This window comes from Grammomys surdaster, unplaced genomic scaffold (genome assembly GCF_004785775.1).
Source record: "Grammomys surdaster isolate TR1022 unplaced genomic scaffold, NIH_TR_1.0 125756, whole genome shotgun sequence".
NCBI classification, from domain to species: domain Eukaryota; kingdom Metazoa; phylum Chordata; class Mammalia; order Rodentia; family Muridae; genus Grammomys; species Grammomys surdaster.
Window position 1 is genome coordinate 589,675 of NW_021620588.1, and position 14,522 is coordinate 604,196.

Here is a 14,522-nt window from a genome sequence, read left to right on the forward strand (position 1 = left end):
CTGGGGTAGGTGGGACCCTCTGAGCAGTCTAGGGGAGAAGAATAGTGTTGGTATTGGTGGTGTGGTCCTGCTCAAGGGCCTTCCCTGCCTTGGGTTCTGCTCTGGCTCTCTCCCTCCTCTGCCCCTCTGCGTGGCGGGTTCTGATTTTGGTGCAGTGCAGACTTTCAGCTTAACGAGACAAATTGATATTCCGTGCCAGGCGGAGATGGAGCAGCAACAGGACGCTGAGAAAGGCGGGCGGCTCCTAGGTGGGCAGAGGTGGGGGTGGGGAAGGAGGCAGCTTTTGTCTGGACCTAGCTCTAGGGGCACTCCTGTCACCTTGCCTTGCCCCTCCTGCACTCACTCAGGCTGACAGGTGTTCCAACACGCCAGCCTTGAAGGTCTTCTATAGGCCCTGCACACTTCAAGCACTTCTGAGGTGTGAAGGCATGGCCACAGGGGCACCTCAGCCAGGGAAGTGAGAACACACCTCATTCAATGAGAGCCCCTCACCTGGCTACTCAGGCTCTGGCCAGAACCTGTCTGGAATTAAAGAGTCCACAGGTCTGCCCTGTGAGATGAGGGAGGAGGAAGTGAGCAGATGGATGGGGGAGGCTATTCCCTCAGACTCCAAAATGGAATCACTCCGGAGTCCACAGACGTGATTAGACTCCAGTGCGGTCATCCCCAACTCTTCACAGATAACCCTAGCAGATACTGGGAATGTGCTAACACTCCAGTAGTGAAATGGACTCTTCAACGGTTCTCCTGACTAGGCCCATCCCCACTCTGGGGCAGGTGGGCACACCCAGGCAGCTTGTGGGGCTGCAGAGGGGTGTAGATAGTAACATCCGGCAGCTGGTTGGGGAGTGTACTCCACAGACCCTGTCACCATAGGCGCATTTAGGTGGTCTCCCTTATGCTGTCTTGCTCCCAGGTATAGAGCCCTCCTGTCTGTATCCAGGGAGCCCGGAACCCCGACCATATCTAACAAAGTAGAAAGTGACTTATGGAAGGCACATAAAAGCAATGCCTCCTCCTTTGCTCTCACCGCCCCCTTGCTCGTCCGGAGCTGGGCTCTGACCCTCCCCTTCACGTGCCCTTGACACGGCCTCCTACGCGAGGGGAACCGGCCTCTCCCTGGGGCTCTGCGGGCGGCCGCGGATGCGTCCCGTGGGAGCTATGCCCAGAGCCGCGCTCCCAGGCGCGGGGTGGTTCGGTCCGCGCTCGCGCCCCTCCCCCGGCGGCCGCGCCCCCCCAGCCTCGGGCGCGATGGTACAGTCTGCGCAGGGACCAGGCGCGCGGGCTGGGCTCAGCGCGGCGCCAGCTGCCGCACCGCGATTACGGGCTGCCCGCCTGGAACCCGAACCGATCGCTGGCGATTGCCTTAGCCAAGTAAGTAACCGGCATCTCTCCCCTCATCCAAGCATGAGAAAATAAAAAATAAAAAGCGCCCGGCCCCGCTCTCCCCTTCCTCCCTCACCTATTTTGATTTGATTGCATTTGCCTTTTTTTTCCCCGAGTGCTGATGGTGGCGGCGGGAGGAGGGGGGTGGTAGGAGCTTGGCTTGTTTATCTGGAGGCAGCTGGGGATGCTTGGGAGCCCGGGCTGAGGGACACTCCATGGTGAGGGGCTGGGGTGGGGGCTGGGGACAGGAGCAAAGAGCCCCGCAGGAGGAGATGCAGGGTCTCAGGTGGATGCTGGTGGCCTCTAGACTGCACATGCCCCCAGGATGTTATGCAAGGGCTAGTGGTGGCAGCCGGTCAGCAGGGACACTAGTCTCCTCTTGAGCCTGGTCCCTGGGAGACATAGAGTACTGGAAGGTGTCCCAGGAAAGAGGCAAGGGGAGGCCCCTATGAAGGGTCTCTTTGATGGTGTATACCGGGATCTACTGGATGAGGAAAGCCAGGCAGGTGGTGGCAGGGATGTGTCCCAAGTCCCTTCCGTGGCAGGCAGGGGCAGGAGTGGGTGGCCAGGCCATTTTGCAGCAGTCATGCTAGATGGATGGTGGAGTTGGCACTTTAAGCCCGGAAGCCCAGCTCCTCCTCAGCCTGCTAGCCTAGGTGGCCCCTCTGAGTACTGAGACACCTGGGGCTCCTCCCTGCCTCCCTGCAGGATCTGAACCTCCCTCCTATGGTCGTCAGGTGCTGGCAGCCACCCCCTTTAACCCAAGTAGCTGACCTTTGCTCCACATACTGAATGGGAAGGGAACCCTGCAGCTGGCCGACCCCCATCAAGGGAGTTCCCCTCAAAGGCCGAGCCTGGCTCGACCTTCAGAAGGGTAAGTGAGTAGGCCAGTCACCCACAGAGCTGAGAGTAGAGGGTCTCATTGTGAGGCTGAGCCCAGCAGTGTAGAAGGGGCTTCCCTCCACTGGGCATAGCTCTCCACATCGCTAGGAAGAGGCAGAGCTGACGTTTGGGGCATTTCCCAGAGCGGCGGTTGCCATCCGGAGAAATTCTCTTTTGACGTGTGAGGTAGGAGGGGGCTTGGAGCGCAGGCCTTTGAGCTGGGGCTTCCGCCTGGTAACTTCCTTGAAGGAGCAGTGGCAAGGAGGGGCTGCGGTCTGGGGAGTCCGCAGAGGGAGGAGGACTAGGAGAGGATGCTAATGGCTTCCCATTTACCCACCTTCACAACCTAGTCCATTCACGAGGGTGCATGCCTGTGCATAGATCCACTCCTGCATGCACATGGACCAATAGAGAACCCACAAGTAGTGCATCATACATGTTCAGATCATACATGTAAACACACAATGCCTGTACCAACAGATGCACCCTGGCCCCTGTACACACAGTACACATCCCTGGCTTCTTAAGACCCCGTTCTATGCACACCTCAAGTGAGAATAGCCTGCCCCCACATTGCACCCCTCACACACGGGGACCTGCAGCAGCTACCATAGTGTGTTGTATACACATGTGGGCTGCCCCAGGAGTGCGGATGACAGGTGCATGGCACCCAAATGCCTGTCAATCCAGTACCCTGGAGTGTGCCCACAGGTGATGGCAGAAACACATGTAAGCCAGCAGTGGGCAGAGCTGCTGCACCTCTGCAGACACCGTGTTGCCCGCTCAGCTTCAAGAAGCAAAGGTGGCCCTGTGAGCTCTGAGGAGAGGCCCCTGGGGAACTGATTGTGAGGCCAGAAGGACACTGAATCCTGAGTGGCTACCTCGCCTTCCTGAAGGCCTGAGGGGCGGGTCAGCCCATGTTCCCAGAGAGCTGTGATTGGACGGAACAAGCCCATCTGTGGTGATTGATGGTCTGCAGAGAAGGCTGCCTGGAGTAGGAAAGGAGACAGAGGAGGGGGTAGGTGCAGTGGCTGCCCATTGGTCAGACCACCAGCAGCCCGGAAAGCCCACCAGCCCTTTCTAGAGCCAGGAAGCCAGCCCACTGGCATGTGGCATCTGAGAGCTGGAATTCCTTCAGTAGCCTCCAAGTTTTCTCCAGTTGAAGACAGAAAAGCTACCTATGAGTTAGTGTGCAGAGCCTGAGACAGCCACCTCTCCACAGCCTGCCTCCAGTCCCGTCACCCATCCTTAGTGGGAACACTAGTAAATGTCACACCCGCTAGCATCTGCAGAGCTAGCTGTCTGCCCTGCACACATTACTTTTGTGCAATTATCCTAGTGTCCCCATGTCTCAGGTGAGAGACAAGCCACCACCCAAGGTCACGCAACTGCAACTGCTGGCACCTCCTTGTAAGCCATCTAGCCCCTCTGGTATAAGGTCAGACCCAAGACAGAAACCTGAGAGGTGATAGGTACGCTGTCCCTAACAGGGGTGGCTTTCTGTCACTGGGCTCTGTGTCAAGAGCATTGGGAGGCCCTGCTGGGCTCTTTCAGATCAAAATAAGCAACAGTGGCCCGTGTGGACCCTGAGTTTCCTAGTGTGTTGCCTCCAGAATGAAAGGGGAGCACCCCAACTCCACTCCTGGCCACCTGTGTGACCTTGGATGCACACTGCAGCTCTCTGCCTCTGAGTCTCCTCACCTGCGGTCAGGTGTCCTGTCCCACCTTATCCTGCAGCTGTCTGAGAGCTGAGACACTGTCACTGTGCAAAGAAAGAGTCAGCATCAGGACCGGCAGACAGAATAAGGGCCAAGCCCAAGGTCAGAGGAAGAGACAGAGACGAAGGGAGAGGAGGGGCTGAAGGGTCTCTTGTCTTGATGGTCAGAGGCTACGGGGTGGGGAATGTAGGGGAGTCCCGTGTCTGGCCCCTTTCTTAATGCTTCGGGAGATCTGGGCTACTGTTCCAGATGCTTCACAGTCTCAGCCTTTCCCCAGTACCACAGGAGCTCAAGGGGACTGGGATGGGCTAGGTGGGCCTGGATGTCATGTTGGAAACAGGTCTTGGGAAAACGGCTCCTCCTGTTGTCCTTAGCTCCCAGCATTACCAGTACCAGCTGAGTGTCACATATACGTATCACAGGGGTGGTCAGATTTTCCCACCTTTACCTAGAGCACTGGGGTCAGCATGGGAGGCAGGTGCCTCTCCAGCCTAGAATCTGGGCACCTAACCCACCCTGCTCTCCCTCCAAACCAGACCCTTGGACTTGCCAAGGTCCATTTCTTCTTCCCCATGGGAACCTCAGATGAGGAAGTAGTTAGGAAGAAAGGCCCCTGGGCAGGAGCAGTCTGCTATGATGCTCGCAGAGAGATGATAGCTGGCAGGGGAATCAGCAAGGCACAGCCAGGTTGCAGGAAGGAGGACAGAGCCTTGGGTCCCTAACTGACAGCAGAAGAATAACAAGGCCCACTTCTCGGGCTAACATGAAAGAGACTAAAGGGACACAGGATCTGGATGGGAGTGTGGTTCTGCCAAGGCACCATGAGAATGGTTGACAGTGGAATCATAGAGTGTGGCTGGGAGCACCTACCCGGTGCGAGGACCTACCATGGCAGACACCACCACTCACAGGTTGTCCTGGGCTAGCAGTTTTATGTCAACAGGAGTTGTGCAAACCTGTATACTGCCCAGGACTGCTGTCTGATCATAGTAAGAATGGATGACTCTGGGTTCAGCAAGCTGAAGATCCGCCCAGACAAGAGTGCTAAGGCCACCCTCAGTGTCCCATAAGGAGCCCTGCAATGAAGGCTTGCAGAGTTGTAAGGCCTTAAGAGTATCACATACAAGCTGGGACCCTGTACCGTGCTAGAGAGCTGCAGACATGGCCAAGGACCATGGTGGTTGGAGTGAGGAGGCAAGATGGGAAGACATAGACAGGACAGATGAAGAAGTCTTGGTCTGCCAGTCAGCTGAGCTGGGATCCCCGAGCCACTGGGCCTTGGTCCGTACATGACGATGGGCTTCAGCGAGTGCCTTTTGTTAGACTTGTGTCTGGTGGTCTCAAGCTGCTCCTTTGTGAGAGAGTGCAGGGCTGAGTGGTCTGCAGGATTGATGGTGGCAGCCACAATAGCTGTCACAGCTGTGGCTCTTTCTCAGCTGCCATCACAAATTTCTACAAGCCGCATGGCTTAAGAACAGAAATGTTTTACTCAGGCCCTAGAGGGTAGGAGTCTGATGTGGGGTTTGCCTACTTGGAGCCTCTGGAGGCGGGCTGGGAGAATATGTCCCCACTTATTCCCTAGTTCTAGTCTCTAGTGTCCCTTGGCTTGGAGCATGTGGCTAGTCCCTGCCTTTGTCTTCAGACTCTTTCTGCTCTATGCCCAGTGTCTCCTATAAAGATGCTTGCCCTGGGTATAGGGTCAAGAATGATAACAAATACTATGTAGAGACCCCTGAGGGTCCTGGACCTGGGTATTTATTGAATGTTCACAGCTACTAAGAACTGGCTGCTCCATCGTACCCACCCACTTTACAGCTAAAGGAAGCAAGGTTCAGAGAGGTTAAGATGGCCTCCAAGTTACACAGCAAGTAAGAGAACTCGGATTTGAACACGCATTTCTCCATATTTCCAGAGCTTTGCTGGGGGCCGTAGCTAAGATTCCAAAGGGCAGTGGCTCCTGGGCCCCAGAGATGGATGCTGCATACAGAGTGGGGAGGGGTATGCCTTAGCTATGGGACACGAGCATGTGACAGTGGGTTGAGAGCCACAGTCCCTTCCTAAGAAACCCCCCTCCCCCATGTCCTCATCTGTGGAATCATAGTCAAGTACTAGCACACTGATTGGTCCCTTGTGAGTAGCTGTGCTGTGTCCTCAGTGTTTGGTAAATGTTTCTTCCATTTGCTCCGTGGGAGGGGATTGCTTCTTGAAAGTCACATCTTAGGGAATTGGCTCTGCTGCTCAGCTGCATGTAGTGACACTAGAGGTTTACCCTCTATTTGCACCTCCATAAAGTGGGTACAACACTAATGCCCGTCTTCCTGGTGGTGGAGGCAAGGGGACTCAAGTCAAGTGCTCACTCTGGCACAGTCCAGGTGGAACATTAACACATTCCTTGGATGTCAAAAGGAGTCTGTCACCATTTCCTTGTTGGAGTTGGCCCTCTAGGAACTGGGTTTCCCCATCTATGGTAAACACACAACAGCAGCCTAAGAAATACTCAGTGGGCTTGGGAGACAGCTTGGCTTAATGCCTGCCATGCAAGCATGAGGACCTGAGTTCAAATCCCCAGCACCCCCGTGAAACTGGACACGGTTGCTTGCAGCTGTACCCTTGGCACCAGGAAAGCAGAGACTGAAGGCTTGCAGTCTGGCCCGTCTAAGAGGAGATTAGTGAGAAACCCTGTCTCAAAGAACAAAGTAAAGGATAATAGTGGAAAACTCCCAATGCTGACAGGCAGCTTTCATATGCACACGCACATGTGCACACTCACCCACACACACGGGGCACACACATGCACACACACACTCCACATGTTATATGCACTCATATAACACTCACAAAATATTCAAGGAAAGTTTTGAATCATTACTGAGCATCCCGGGCAGTTTTCTTATCTTTCCCCCAAATAATACAGTATAAGACCGACCTGTGTGAGGCCAGATGCTATCAGTCACCTGGAGATGGTTTTAAGTTTATGGGAGGGTAAAAGTCGACCATGGTGACACACACCTGTCATCCCAGCATTGAGGAGGTGGGGAGCAAAAAGATTGGGAGTTTAAGATTATCCTTGGTTGCATAGCCTGTGCTACATGTGACCTTGTCTCAACCACAACCAAAAAAGATCTCTGAGAGAATGCTTGTAAATTATATGCAAATATGGTGATACTGCTGGAAGACCAGAGCATCTGGGGATTGTGGGCTTTCAGAGGGCTCCTGCTGCCCAGCATTGAAAGTTTTCAAGGCTGCACAGTTCCTCCCTTGTTGTGTGACTATGTGGTACGGTTCTGCATGGGAAGCACTCTGCTGAGTTTCCATGGCATCAGAGAGCCTTGAATAGAAAACCCAGCCCAGTATTGACTGCTGTGTGACCTTGGGCCAGGAACTTGGCTTCTCTGAGCTCAGCATTCTGATCTCTGAAAGTGGGATTGACTTCAGATATCATTGCAGAATGTGTCTAAATAGAGTCCTGCTCATGCCTGCGCGTGCTGAAGGTGACCGCAGAAGGGCAATCCTCGCCCAAGGAGGGAAGTCCTAGGTTTAGAACGATACTGCAGCTCAGTCTTTTAATGGTGTGACAGAACCTATAGGAAGAGCCGCAAGTGAGTGACCCCATTCTGGGTCTAAACAGCACAGATCTCTGAAGGAGGAAGCAGGTGTCTCCTGTGCCACTTTAGAAGGCAGGGTTTACAAGAGGGCTTGATCTCCTGTTGGAGCCACTCCAGGGGCTGTCTGGTGACCCCACCTGGCTCTCAAGGACACCTGCCCCGTTGGACCAGAGCTCAAGGGACCAGACCTGGTGAGCTGAGCTGCTGAGTTGTGCAGGGCTGAGGGACTTGCTGGTGATCTTGGAGGGCATCAGCCTTCCTGGGTTTTCTCGAGCTTTCATTGGGCGGGGTGCAGTCCTCATAGTCTGGTAGGTGGCACAGTGGTTAGAGACAGTGCTAAGAGACAAAAGGTAGGCCCAGGCTGCTTGGGGTCAAATCTGGGTTTGTCCATATTGGCTATGCGGCCTTCATCTCCATATCTGAGTTCTCACAGCTGTGACCTGGGCAGTAACTGTCTACTGTGTGAAGGCATGTCCATACAGATGGGTGGTCCCTAAGATGTCACTCTGACATTTCGACACATCCTGGGGTGGGGGTTGGGAGGCTTCATTCACTTAACCACTTTAGCTTTCTTAGCGTCCTTTCCTCTTGGTATGGTATAGCATAGAGTGAACAAAATCCAGGGAACAAGATGAAAGGCTTAGCAAGGGCAGCCAGGTGATGGAGACAAAGGAACCTCTATCTTCCACACCCCCAGGAGCCTCTGTCTCCCCCTAAAGCTTGAGAGTACTCACCCCTCAAAGCTGCTGTTAGAATGCCTACATACAGTTGGTGCTTAATAAATGCCACCTCAAAACAATAAACACCACAGTCCAGGGAGGACCAAAAAACATGTGCTCTGGGATTCTAATGCCTACCTCTTTGTTTCTCTGCTGTGTGATCTGCTGCAAGTTCCTTAACTTCTCTGTTCCTCAACCCTTCTGCCTTTGAAAAGGGGGATAACATAAGTCTCCAACTCAAAACAAATGGATTTATCAAATAAAAGTGAAACACTTAAGCAGAAGTGCCAGGAGCTGCTCCACTGTGAGCATCCAGTGAGCTTCTTCTAATCCCATAAATAATAGCAAAAATAAATTCTGTTAACAAAGTAATGGCCGTCAGTAATTCCTAAAGTCTAAGATGTTGGTTAGCTGGGATTGTGTAACTGCCTCTCCCTGTCCAGACACTGGCCAGTGTGGATTCTTTGTGATATAAGTCTGGGGTTCTGTGAATCTCATAGAGGAGGGAGTTTGGTATGAGTGCAGAGGGAGGTATTGGTCCAGATTCCACTGGGTAAGGAGGGCGCTCATAAGTCAGGGTTTCCCTGTCTGTCCACCATACCAGAGGAAGCAGCAGGGCCTGCTGACCCCCCTGCCCTCGCCCAGCTGGCCCCTGGTCTCATGGAAGCTGCCAGCAGCTGCTGCAGAGTGACAGGCAGAACTCCCTCCTGGAGAGATCAGAAGCCCTGGGGCAGCCTATCTAGCTGCTGGGCAGGGATGAGCCACCAAGGGTGGGGGAGGGGTGCTGTGGAAACCTGGGAATGGAATGGCCTGGCATGGACAGACGCTCTGGGCAATGCTGGACCAGTCCTTATCTAGATATTAGTTTCTCAATTTTGGAACAAAGACTTGGGCCTAGATGACTTCAAAATTCTCAAGTTCAAAGTCACTCAGATGTTTCTGAGAGCTGAGGTCATGGGAAGGGGCAGGTGGGGGAAAGGGAGCTGGTATCTGTGCAGGGAGGGTGTGTCCATCACTGTGTCCCTTTCATGGGACTGGCTGGAGACATCACTCAGGAGAAAAGGGGCCAAAAAGATGAGGTGGGGCAGGACAGGGCAGAAGCTATAACTGCAACAGTGCCTCCACCTTGAGCCTCAGCCTCATCCTTGGGTAGCTGTGGAGCACAGCTTGCACCCCAGCATGTCCCCTGACCCATGGCAAGTGCAGTGTCCCTTAGTGCCCTGTATGGGAACAGCTGTGGGCTGTGGCTGTCCTCTGAGCAACAAGACATGAGGTGTCAGTACCCCCTGGAGTGGTTGCCTTGTCCCAGTTCAGTCATCTGTCTGCACAGGGAAGGCAACTAGGGTTCCTGTGGGCCAGAGCCTGCAGCAGAGAAGCCCAGGCTGGGGAAGGGGCCCTCTGGGACCCACTCTGTCCACTCTTCCATGTGTGGCTGGAGCCCAGGCTTGCGTCACAGTCTCCTCGCAAGTGTCTGAAGGCAGGATATTAAGGGTTCTTTAGGCCACGTCTAAATTTATCAACTTCAGTGACTCACTTCAGATGGAAATGAGCCCCTTCCCAGCTGCCCCAGCCCTGGCTTCTGAGCTTGGAGAATCTTGGAGAAGGGAGGGAGTGCAGAGCTAGAAACAAAAATTGGCTGAGCACTTGGGTGTGCCAACGCCCTTGCTGAGGACTCGCTGCACCTAAGTGGTCACTGACAGCAGGTGTCCAAGTGAGGTGCTAGCCGTGAGCCCTCGTGAGACTCATGGGACCCAGACTTAGCCTGGATGATTTTTGGATCCTCCAGGGTTTCTGTACAATGATTAGTGTACAGTCCACAGTCTAGATTGAGCCTGTGTCTCTGAAGCAGGAATGGTGTGGACTGTGATTGGGCTGGGCCTTTCTTTCTTCCCTGAGTGTCTCCGGTCTCTGAAAACTTCTGAGGAAGGAGATTCTAAGCTGAGTGAAAACTAGCATCCTGGTCCTTGGGACATCCCCATTCTCTGAAGGGGGGCTGCAGGCATGGTCACCTCCCTATATTTTCTGAAGCCTCACAGGAACCCTATACTGTGATCATCATGAGAAGGCCTTCCAAGAAAGGCCATAGCAGGGATGGTCTGGCAGAAGGGAGACATCTCGAGTTGGGGATGCAGGTATCCCTTAGACCAACCCCAGTTCTCGCTCTCCCAGAACACAAGCAGAGGAATTCAGGTCCAGCGCAGAGGCCTGGAAGACTGAGCGCTGTCCATGGTACCAGTCGCTGAACTCAGGGCCCTGGCCCGGGGAGACAGGGATGAGATGACTCCTTCTCCAAGACAAAGGCAAGGTTAGGTTGTCCTCGAGGCCAAGTACACCCAATAACCAAAGGGAGCCCTAACCTTTGTCCGTTCCCCACCAAAGATCAGTTCCAGCTTCGGGGACAGGTGCTTTATTGTGTAAGCATTAGCCAGCCACTGCTGAGGCAATCCCAACATGAGCAAACACAAGTAGTATCTCCTGCTTTGGTGACTGTTCCAAGACTGTGACCACTGTGGGGGAGTGTCTGAGGGTGAAGACCCAGCTCAGCCCATGCCTTACAGCTACTAGACTGTCACCACAGCTTCCAGCATGTGGCCATTTTCACAGATTCCCAGCAAGGTTTCAGAACTTGCCCCCCACCCCATGTGGCAGCGAGATGGTAGAGCATAGATGGGTACTGGACAGCTACTGTGCCCTGTGGATAGCACTGTGCTATTTATGGGGCTTCAGGGGGCAGCTGGGCACCATCAGAGAGGGCTTTCTCTGCCAACACAGATGAAGGAACCAGCATTGGACAAGGTTTAGAGCATACGCTGAGCCCAAAGTTCTTGGCTGGATTCTCCAATACTTACTTGCTATGTGACCTTGAACAGGTGACTCAGTCTCTCTGTGCCTCAACATCCTCACTTTTGAAAAGAATGGGATAGTAAATAAAAGAACTGATTTCCTCATACAGGAAACAGCCTAGACCAGTGCCTGGCCGAGAGTATCCTCCACCAACCAAGTCATAGCTGTTGCTGTGCTTATTAATGAGGGGTCAGAATGCCAGGGGAGTGAGACCCTAAGTTCCCCCCTGAATCTTTCCCCAACCTCCTTGACAGCTCCCATGCCATTAGGGCAAGCATTACTCAGTGTCCATCTGACCTATCACATTGCTCAGTCTTCAATAACCCACCCCTAACAAGCAGACTGGGACAGACCAGGATTCATGCTTGTGTCCGTGCATTTGTGATGCCACAGCCCCTGCCCACCTTCCCAGCCCCATCTTCCACACCTCACCTTCACACCTCATCCACCAACTGCTCAGTCAGTCGAGAGTTCAGCCATCAGAGAGAAGGTGGAGGTCAGTGTCCATTCACACCAACCTTCCCCTGGCCGGCCCCCAGCCTTTGCTGTCATTGTCACCCACCTCCAACCCCTTGCTGAGTGCCCTGTTCCTCAGTCAGCCTCTCAGGGGCCAGTCCCGGGGCCTCAGCCTCCATACTCTGGTTGCTTTCTGTTGTTTTTCGGAGACTTCCACAGAACACTGCTGGATGCACATATACTGGGAAGGGACAATCTTCCTTTAGGGTTGGTTCCCTATTCTCTCTTCTCCTCATCATCCAGATACCCTGTCTGCAGCAAAAATCAGGGTGTCATTCCTCTGCCGTGCACCCTGCCACCTTCCCGTGATGCACAGACTCAAACCAGGACTCCTCACAGCCTAGCCCCACTCCTGGGTTTGGTCCTTACCCCAGCACACACCACCTTCTCTCTTACTGTCACCCTTTCTTTTCCTCAAACTCACTGGACTCTTCCCTGCCTCCCGCCCTCTGCATGCTCTGCTTCCCTGTGGAGAACATGGTTTTCCCTTTGACATATATGATAGGTTTGTTCTCGGGAAACTAAGTGGTGTCTCCTATTCAAGACTTTGGTCTGTGTCCTGTCACCAGCCCTGCTGGTATTCTCTGCCACTGCACCTGTCACTAGCCTTCATCACAATGAACATTTGTTTCTGTATTTATTCCCTTGTTTTTCATCTCATAAGCAAGTATTTTGGGGAAAGGAGGGTGTCGTATTCACCCTTGTATTTGTGGGGGGGTCTGTATGAGCATTTATAAAGTGAATGAATGAATGAATGAATGAATGAATGAATGAGAATTTACCAGAACACTATTGAATGAGCAGTAGGTTGGCACCAAATGGCTCCAGGACACTAATATCTCTTCTCTTGGAAAATTCTGGACCATCCCAGAAAATGTCCTCCAAGAACTGTTCTGGGTTGTGGTGTCTGCCAAGCTTAAGTTCTGCCTGGTAACTTCTGAGTGGCTGTGAAAGGAGCAAGCTTCCTCAGTGTAACAGTCTTGTGCACAATCCTAGACAGGAAGTGACAGTAGAGGCCACTTTCAGCCTATGGAACCCCTGAAAGGGAGGGGGAGGAAGGGTAAAGATATGGAGGCTGCAGCATCAGTTGGGGGTGGGGAGTGACCTGGGGAGGTGCTGCAGAGACAAACATGCATCAGACAAGCACTCATCAGACAAGCACATCGTGGGGTTTGAGTATGGGGATTCTGTTGTGGCTGGGGCCAGGGCAGGTGTCCCCAGGGAAGAGGAGCCTTCTGCAGCCTGTTCTTTGAACAGTTTGTGTTTTGTCCCATTGTCTGTACTTCCACAGTGGACTATGGAGCCCTTAGTGGTGGGGTGAGGAGCAAGCCTTCATTAAGTGACATATTTGCTGATGAAATCCACACAGACACCTACCTGCCTCCCCCATCCCCTGCCTTCTCCCCCTGCAGAGGACGCCCCAAAGCTGTCACTCACGGTCCCCAACCCATGAGGTAGCTGGTAAAGAGCCTGCAGAACCATCTGGAAATCCTACTCTCCTTTTTAAAACCACAGCCATCTGAATTCCAGAGAGAAAGCTTGTGAAGAGTGAGGGGGCTAGTGGCACACTACAGTCCCCAGGTCTAAGGGAACCCCTTCCCTCTCAGTGGGATATAGCACCATGACTGCTCTTAAAATCCAGCCTCTAAGTGGTGAGCGGGCTACAGGCTGCAACCTCGTCTGCTTGGCCTTTCACACCCTGGCAGACACAGGCTCCAAGGGCTTTTGTTTCTTTTATTTATGATTATTCTGTTTTATCATGGAGATGTGGGCAGGTATCAGTATGTGATCCTATCTGTGTATGTGTGCAATCACATATGTGTGCTCAAGGGGGCATGCATATATGTGTGAGGTCAATCTCAGGTCTCAGGAGTTACCTGCATTGCTTTTGGGGGAACAGGATCCCTCAATTAGGCTAGACTGGCTGGACCCCAAGCCTCAGGGATCTGCCTATCTTCCCCAGACCTGGGGTTATAAGCATGACCCACTGCACCTGTCTCTGTGAGGTGGGGATGGATCCAGGTCCTCACACTGTGCTGCAACCACTTTGCAGACTGAGCCATCTCTCTGCCCTCCTTTGTAACTGCGCTCACTTTATTTACTGTCGACCACTTTGTTGTGTGTTGTGTTATCCATCCTGGGGCTTGGTGGTCTTTGAACCAGAAACTGTAAGCTGAGTACGGAGGGAGGAAGCTGAAGCCCCGTGCTATTATGCATTGACCAGTGTGTGTACTCACTCTGCACCAAGTGACCAGACTGGGAGCAAGGACATGTGGAGCCATGATGCCCAGGTTCAGCACTTACCGCTGCATCATGGAACATGTCACTGTTTCTACCGTAACCAGTTCTCTATGACACCCAGAGTCATCGCAGGGAGTCTGAGCTCATGCCAAAAGTCAGCTAAAAGCATGAACAGGCACAGGAGGCAACATCAGAGCACAGCTCAAAGGTCAAAGAAGAAAGCCGAATGGCAGAGAGCATGAGTGCAAAGACTGTCCCCTCACCCCAAAGCAAACAAGCTGTGTTTTTAAAATACCAAACAGAAAAAAAAACAGAGGGCTCTTAATAAGGGAAAAGTCACAGAAAGGACAAGGTGATGTGCCACATCCCCCATGGCCCTGGTAGGTGTGAGGGGTCTGGGCAGCTGTGGACCTGTGGGCTGCAGCGTGTGTGTGTGTGTGTGTGTGTGTGTGTGTGTGTGTGTACCTGTGGGCTGCAGCCTGTGTGTGTATGTACCTGTGGGCTGCAGCCTGTGTGTGTGTTTGTGTGTGTGTGTGTCTGTGTGTGTGTGTCTGTGTGTGTGTGTGTGTGTGTGTGCACCTGTGGGCTGCAGCCTGTGTGTGTGTGTGTGT

At 53.2% G+C, this 14,522-nt stretch overlaps 1 protein-coding gene across 3 annotated transcripts in view; it reads left to right on the forward strand.

Moving 5' to 3' along the window:
* Positions 1–1,284: 1,284 nt before the first annotated feature.
* The window catches only part of Atp2b2 (ATPase plasma membrane Ca2+ transporting 2), a 156,342-nt gene continuing 143,104 nt past the window's right edge, over positions 1,285–14,522 (forward strand). For all 3 annotated transcript variants that reach the window (XM_028788637.1, XM_028788640.1, XM_028788638.1), the window contains exon 1: positions 1,285–1,374. The gene's annotated coding sequence lies outside the window, so the exon portion shown is untranslated. The remainder of the gene's footprint in view (positions 1,375–14,522) is intronic.